Genomic DNA, 8,326 nt, shown 5'->3' with positions numbered 1-8,326 from the left:
GGACGAGCCCACGCTCGTATTCGCGTCGCCGCATGATCGCGCCCTAGCTCCCACTCGATCGGCTGTGAGTGCTCGGAGACCGCCGATTCCGGTGGTCACGCCGGCGGCGCACACGAGTCCACTCTCGTCTGTGCGTCGCCGGTCGATCACTGCCCGATCTCCCACTCGCTCGACAACCCTAATCGGATCGCTTGTCGCGCGATTCGTCTCGGCGCAAGCGCCGACGAATCGCACGTCTCTAGCGTTCCAAGATTTGAGTTCTTTGTTTCGATAGTTCTTGAGTTCATCATGCATAAAAATAACAACTAAAAACAAGAACATGCTTCGAAAACAAAAACGCATGCATACATGAATTTCGCGAAATTTAAATCCAAATAATCAGAGCCAAAGACTGGCTCTGATACCAATTGAAGGGGTTGGCAGCGGAAGCGCATGCATAAATCAATTACATAATAATCAGATCTATTTAGCGGATTATTTAGACAAATTCTATTCGCGTAATTATCTCACGTATCATGCTGATAACTCAAATAATAACATGCTTTAAATTAATAGAAACCTAAAACATGTTGTTCTAAGGTTTAGCCATTATACCTTGATGATTCTCCAAAGAATCGAAGATGGCTAGCGCCTTCTCCACGTGAAGATCTTTAGTACAAAACCACGGATCTTCTGACTGGTTCCCGGACTGTGAACTGATATCAGGGTGGGCTGATCTCACCAGCGCACTAGGACTTAAATAGAGAAGACAGAAATCCTTTCCCTCGGAGGAGAAAAATTCGACTACTACTAGGAGTAGAGGGGCCGAAAATTTTGAGAAAAAATTAAGTGTATTTTCTGTCTCCTTTATTCTCCTATTTATAATAAGTCACATATTGGGCCCAGACAGGGATCTATGGAAGGCTTTGGATATGGGCTCCTCCAATTAGCTTTTTACTAATTAAATTAAACCCAATTTAATATAAGCTTAAAATTGGAATATTACGAGCAGCCACTACAGAAGTAATACTGCACTCCCCATCCAAATCCGAAATTATAAGTACTTCGGGTTTCCAATACTTTATATTTATTTCCCGCGCTTAAGATAGAAACATCCATTAATTAATTATTGTCTGCTATGGACTTAATTAATTAATATCTTATTTATTCCAAGAGAGGACTCAGCAAGAAAATCTTATTTATTATTCATAGAGTAATTAAACTCCAACTAGCTAGGTTCCGAATAATAAAACCTTATTTCAAGCTTCTCTTGAGGATGTTATCAAACGAGACTCACCTCGCGCACGATTCAACATAATAGCAATCCTAGCACCGCTAGATATTAATCACCACTACCCAATATACCAGGCTTATTGGGTTGCGAAAAACCCGCACCATTTGGTAAGTCAAAGTAGTGCATAATCAATACCGTATGCTCAATGCTAACGTACATTGATTGAGAAATAATTTACGAGACCTCGTCTTTCAGTAGATAGCATAAAGACTGTCTCGCTGTTAGATCCATTCAGTGCTATACCACACCAACGTCATCTTATTTCAGTAAGGCTTAGAAATAATCGGACTGACATTGCAACCTTTCACGATAGGTAGTCTAAGCCTATCTAGGTTGTGAAATTATTCTTTTTCTTTGTTTAGAACTGACCGTGTTACCTTAAAGTGGACGACGCCCACAACCGGTCTACTAAAACAAAGACTTAGACTTTGTTAAATTACTTATACATTTAAATATGCAATAAACATCCATTAAATGTAAAATATAACAACATTATGACAAAAATAATCTGTTTATTCATTTGGAAAATAAAATGAGAGTTTTAACAGTATTCAATCACTCGAAAGGTGATTTCTAGTGGGACCGCACATGTACTTGGAGAGACATTGTGGCCAAAGGGATGACAAAGGGAAAGCTTTAGCACAATTATGTTATGATTAGCACTGTTATTATCAGAGTTTGTTGTGTTAGTGAATCATTAGTCATAGAATTCTAGATGCTTCCAAGTTATAGTATAAATGCTGTAATGTTGAACCATTTTGGTTAGGTAACGAAATAGTGAAAATTCCCACAATGGCTGAAGCTTTCCTATTCTGTATTCCTACGTTTGTTGTCATCCATGGTCACTTCTTTCATGGTATTAGAGCAGGATCTTCATGATCCTGTCTCTCCTACCTCATTTCTATTTGTTTTTCTTTACCTTAGTTTCATTTTCATTGTGGAATGGGAGATCCTAACAACCCAGCTCCTTAAGGTGTTGTTCCTCTCCTCCCACAAATGCCGCCCATTTCAGTGAAACTAACTGATGGGAACTTGCTCATGTGGCAGCAACAAGTAGATGTTGTTGTGTATGGCTACGGCCTTGAAGGTTTTCTTACCGGGGAAGCTACTGCTCCACCTCAGATGATACCAGATGCGGCAGAAGAAACGTTGGTGATGAATCCAGCCTATGTGGCATGGCAAAGAAAGCCCTCACACTTGTGGTGGGACTCAGATCTGTCTGAAGTAGCCCTCACACTTGTGGTGGGACTCAGATCTGCAAGGGACATATGGTGTGCTCTTGAAACAAATTTTGCCAGCCGCTCAACTGCCAAAGTGATGCAGTACAGGCAACAATTGCAGAGTTTGAAGAAGGATTCACTCAAGATGAGTGAATATCTGAACAAGATGAGGACTTATTTTGATCTTCTAGCTTCTGTTGGTTGCAGGATTTCAGATGGAGAACAGGTGTTGTATATCTTGGGAGGTCTGAATTAAGACTATGACCCGGCTGTTTGTGCTGTAACTTCCAGAACATACCCATGGAGCTTAGGTGATGTGAGCTCTTTCTTGCTGAGCTTTGAAGCAAGGATGGCAGCATTGAAGATTCACAAGCCACATTGAATCTGGTGCAGCAAGCTGGACAAAAAGGGATTTTCCACCTTCTTACTCTAGCAAATTTGATAATGGAGGAGGTAGAGGTGGATCGAGAAACCAAAGAGGAGGTCGAGGTGGGTGAGGATTTGGAAGAGGAGGCAACAAAATTGTGTGCCAGCTCTGTGAGAAACCTGGCCATTCTGCAACAAAGTGTTGGCATAGGTTTGAACAAGACTTCACTCCTCCTCAGGTTCAATTCAGATCAAATCCACCCCAGCAACAGCAGCAAGGCTATTTCAATCCCTCAGCTCACTTGGTGCAATCTATTCCAAGATCACCTTCTGCATCCTTTTCTGTTAGAAATCAGTCAAAGTTCAATTATGAAGCTAGACCCTCCACAAGCTGGTATCCGGATTCAGGGGCAACCCATCACATCTCCAATGATCTGAGCAATCTGAACATTAGCTCAGAATATACAGGAGGTAAGACTTTGGTTATTGGAAATGGATCTGCTGTTTCTATCTCTAATATCGGTGAATCTGCCTTTAGTACCCATTCAGCTACTAGTTCCAGAAAACTTCATCTTAAGAGTCTTTTGCATGTTCCCAGCATTACAAAAAATCTTCTTAGTTTATCTAAATTTTCTAGGGATAACTCAGTGTTCTTTGAATTTCACCCTGACTTTTGTTTTGTCAATGATCTGGGAACCAAGCAAATCGTGCTCAAGGGAACCCTTGAGAAGGGGTTGTATCACTTCTTAGTTGACCATTCCCCAATCAAGAGAAGCTGTAGCTCCAATTTTCCTTCCAATCAAGACACTCTTGTTGTTCATTCTGTCAGCCTGGACCCTTCCAACTCCAGCAGCAGCTTGGACACTATCAACTCTAGCAGTAGTTCAAGTTGTTCTTCTGGCCTAGATATTGCGTTGTGGCACACTAGACTAGGTCATCCTGCTTTGGATGTTGTTAAAGTTGCTTTAAATAGTTGTAACATTCTTTTTTGTGTCAATGAAAACTCCATTCACTTTGTGACCCATGCTGCATTTCAAAGGCACACAGACTTCCCTATACTCATTCTGATTCTGTCATTAATTCTCCTCTTGAGTTGATTCATAGTGATTTGTGGGGACTATCCCCTATTCTTTCCAAAAATGGCTTTTCATATTATGTCTCATTTGTTGATCACTTCTCAAGATACACTTGGATCTATTTGCTAAAACACAAAAATAATGTGCATTCAGCCTTTAAGGAGTTTAAATTAATGACTGAGAATCTCTATAGTTGTAAGATTAAAACTCTACAGTCAAATTGGGGAGGTAGGTTTCAAGGATTGACTTCTCTTCTGAAAGACAGTGGTATTTTCCATAGAGTTTCCTGTCCCTACACACCACAACAAAATGGCCTAGCTGAGAGAAAGCATAGGCATATAGTAGAGACACGATTGGCCTTGTTAGCTCAATCTTCTTTGCCTAAAATTTTTTGGGATGATGCCTTCATTACTGTTGTTCACCTGATAAATCTAATTCCATCCAAGGTCATCATGAATCTCTCTCCCTATGAAATGCTGCATTCCAAGAAACCAGATTATAGCTATCTAAGAGTTTTTGGATGCTTGTGCTATCCCCTCACTCGGCCTTATAACAAACACAAACTGCATTTCAGATCTGTCCAAACCACCTTTTTGGGATATAGTCCTCATCATAAGGGATATAAAACACTCCAACCTGATGGAAAGGTAGAGATATCCTCTTTGATGAATCCAGCTTTCCATTCAAGTCCATTTCTTCTAAGAAAAACAAAGAAAACTTCATCTTTCCTCCACAAAATCTATTTCCTTCTTACTCTTTGATAAGGCTAATTTCATGCATCGGTTATGTGGTGAAAAAACACTATATTTTACTGGGTCTAACACAGTTTTTAAGCCAGGTGTGTGGTGGAATCGCTAGATCCAGGAAGAGCCGGAGGAAATGGACTAGCGAAGGAAAATAAAGGAAAGTGAGCAGAATTGAAGAGAGAGGAATGGCTAGACGAAGGAAGTCAATAGCTGAGGGCAACAAAGACTATTCATACTTCGCTGGACCCACTTCGACGCCTATAAATAAAAGATCATGCAGCACACGCGAGAGAGACGATTTTGCTCTTAGCTCACACACTCAAACACACACTTGGCAAAAAATGGGAATTATGGGGTAGTTTAGGGTTCTAGGGATTTCATCTTCAGGGAAAGTCAGTCGTAACACCGTCCTTGCGAAGAGCGAAGATACAATCTATTTTACATTCTGTTTTTGCACTTCATTTCGTCGAACTTCATCATTTTAGAAGTCGATTTGGTTGTGGCTACCTACCGATTATCTAAGCATTTGGTTTATGTTATGTCGGTGTTTATTCTTGTGTTGATTTACGTTGATTTTGTGTTTGCTTGAAGTTTTATTTCGGTAGTTACTTGTTAATCTCTGTTTTTGGACAATTCTGTGCTTGATCTGGGGAATACGGCTGTGGATCTGAGTTGTTGTTGCTGAATGGTGGTTGTTTGTTGAATCTGAAGCTATGGATTTACTTTTGGTCGGATGCTTGGATCCGGAGTGGATTTAGCATCCGAGGTTGGATCTGAACAGGGGATTCAAGTTGTGCATGGATTTCGGACTCTTTCGCTCTTTTTGCAATTTACTCCGTCTAGTAGCCGTAGATCTGTTTAGTTTTAAATTGTTCTTCGTTAAATTGCTTAAATCCAGTCTGCATTGTTTTCCGATTACGTTTCATCTCTGTTTCTACTGAGTTTTTATGCAATTTGATTTGAAGAAGATGATGTCGCTGTTAGTTAGTACTTTAGTTAGTTGTTTTCCAGCTTTTCGTCCGTACTCTGCTTTTTCAGCAAATGGTCCCCACCGTCAGTTTATTTTCCAGGTCTAGGTAATTTAGGATAGTTTCTTAGATCTAATGATTGTTTTGTTTTCCAGTTTACATGCAAGATTTCTGTTCTGCCTAGATCTAGCTGTTCGCGTAGCAAATTTCAATTCCAAGTTTAGTTTAATTTCCTCAACCCAAAAATGTGTGGCAGCAACCAACCCAAAAATAGTTCCCAAATCCATGAGCATGTTCATTTCGCATCCGTCTCTGTGGGATCGATCCCTACTTCCCTGTGCTAATTTTTAGTATACGCGGTTGAGGGTTTTTGAAGAGGTATTCTGTGTGTCCGACGACCGAGATCTTCCAACGATCCGTGAGTTCCTAGACCTTATGATCTAGTGGATTCACTGGACCTAGGAGACTTGTTATTGCTTACTGTGCACACAGTCTAAACCAAAGCAGCTTCAAATGGCGCCGTTGCCGGGGATGGATGGCGTTTATTGTTATTGCGTTTGAGGATTTGGTGTAAATAGTTTAATTTATGTTATTTTTTTTTCTTGACGGTTTATGAACACGGGCTTCCATTCTGGAAGTTGGGCTAGTTCATCGGGTCAGGGAGCGGCCGATACAAGTGGAAAGTCAAAGAGTCTACGTCCACTATCACCACCAGATCAGGTTTAAGGACGGTGGACCCATTTCCGTTCGAATCAGAAAGTGAGAAGGAGTGGAATTCTTCAGGAGAAGAGGACCCGAAGTCGTCAACAGAAAACAGCATTCCGAGACTAAGGAGGAGGAAGACCCAAATATGGCTCATTTAGTAGATCCCGATCCGGAGATAGGGTCACTCACCGCACATCTCGACGGTGAACCCGCCCATGCTATAGTCTCAAACCCGCGCCGGAGGTCTATTGATATCACGACAAATTTGCTTGGAGTGTTGCCCACATTCTCTGGACGAAGGAACAAATGTCCTTACGAATTCTTAAACGAGTTTAGTAAGCTGTGTAGCATTCAAAAGCGCCCCAACGAGGCGACTGAGGAGGACTACCGTTTGCGTGCAGTTCCGTTTGCCCTCAAGGGGGAGGCTAATACTTGGCTGCTGAGGCTCCCACCAGACTCGATTAACACATGGAAGGATTTCAAGCTGGAGTTCTTGGATTATTTTTTCCCGTCCAACAAGACGAATGCCTTGAAGAAGGAGATCCAGGAAAGTGCCTCTAACTCTGTCCCTTTTCTTGTTAATGGTCATAAAGTGAAAGGCTATAGGGATAATTATGAGCTGTGTGTAGTGGAGGAAGTGCCACTACACGCACTCTCTACTATCACCTAGACAGACGAGGAGGTATTCTTGATGAATTCTTGGGTCAGGTAAATTGGTTGACATTTTGAAAATATGCACTGAACCAGGGAATCTCGGGGATACTCAAAAGGAATGTGTAAATAGTTTAACTGCTTTTCAAACAAAGGAAAATCCAAAAAAATAGTATATATAAATCTCCCAAAAATATTTTCGAAGCACCAGACTCCAAAGGGAACCGAAGCCTTATATTCTAACCTTGACCTAGGAGTCTGGCGTCTTCAAATTTTTTTACGTGTAGGGTCATGGTCAGGGAATTCAGCTAGGGAAGGAGAGCCCGGAGGAAGAAGTCAAGGAGAGCCTGGAGGAAGAGGTCAAGAAGGGATGGAGATAATTTGAATTTCAAAATTTGGCCGATATTTATGGGAGGTGTACGTCGAGGAGCTGAGAAAGGATGTCCAGGATGTGAGAAAAGAAATGCAGGTGATGAGGAAGGAAATAGTGTAAGAGCTTGTGGGGATAAGGAAAGAATTGAACGGGAGCCGAGAAGAGGTGAAGACCCTGCGGGGCAATATTGCAGACTTGGCAGTGAAGTCCGCCAAGCAAAACGAGGGGATGGCGGAGGCTGTGGAGCTTGTAATGAAGATGTTGAAATGGTTGGAGAAGACACTCCCCTTGACCCAGTCGAAGGTAACTCCTGGGTCCAGCAGCGAGGTCAAGCAACCAGGCCAGAGCAGTCCCTCCGTCCAGCGACCACCGCATCCACTCAAGCAAATGGTCATCTCACCCGTGCCCAAGCAAGTGTCAATCCCAAAAAAATCAAAGTCCGTCATGATAAGGAAACCAGTGTCTGATCAACTAGAACAGGAGGAAGAGGAACCAGCGAGAAAGAAAGTGAAGATGACCCAACCTGGGATCCCACCCCAATCTGGCTCTCGAGGGAGCCAGACCCAAAAGTGAATCACCCCAATGACCAAGTAACTTTTAATTTTTGCTTTAAGTTATTTTTCTTTGTTTTTGTTATTTGTTTGTTATTTGCTATCTGTGTTTGTCTTCTCCCACTTAGCCCAATGCTTGGTCTAAGTGTGAGAAGTTTATGTTTTCTGTTTTGTGGTGTCTTCTCCCACTTAGCCCGTTGCTCGGTCTAAGTGTGAGAAGTTTTTTCTTTGCGTTTTGTTTTATCGTGTCTTCTCCCACTTAGCCCGATGCTCGGTCTAAGTGTGAGAAGTTTTATATGTTTGTTATTTGTTTGTTGTGTGTTGCATTGATTTCCCTGTTTCCCCCCTTCACAACGATGGCTTGAGGACAAGCTTGAGTGAAGTGGAAGGGGGAGGG

The sequence above is a fragment of the Salvia hispanica genome, chromosome 5, assembly GCF_023119035.1.
Source record: "Salvia hispanica cultivar TCC Black 2014 chromosome 5, UniMelb_Shisp_WGS_1.0, whole genome shotgun sequence".
In the NCBI taxonomy this organism is placed as follows: domain Eukaryota; kingdom Viridiplantae; phylum Streptophyta; class Magnoliopsida; order Lamiales; family Lamiaceae; genus Salvia; species Salvia hispanica.
Note: the sequence above shows the minus strand (reverse complement) of the source record.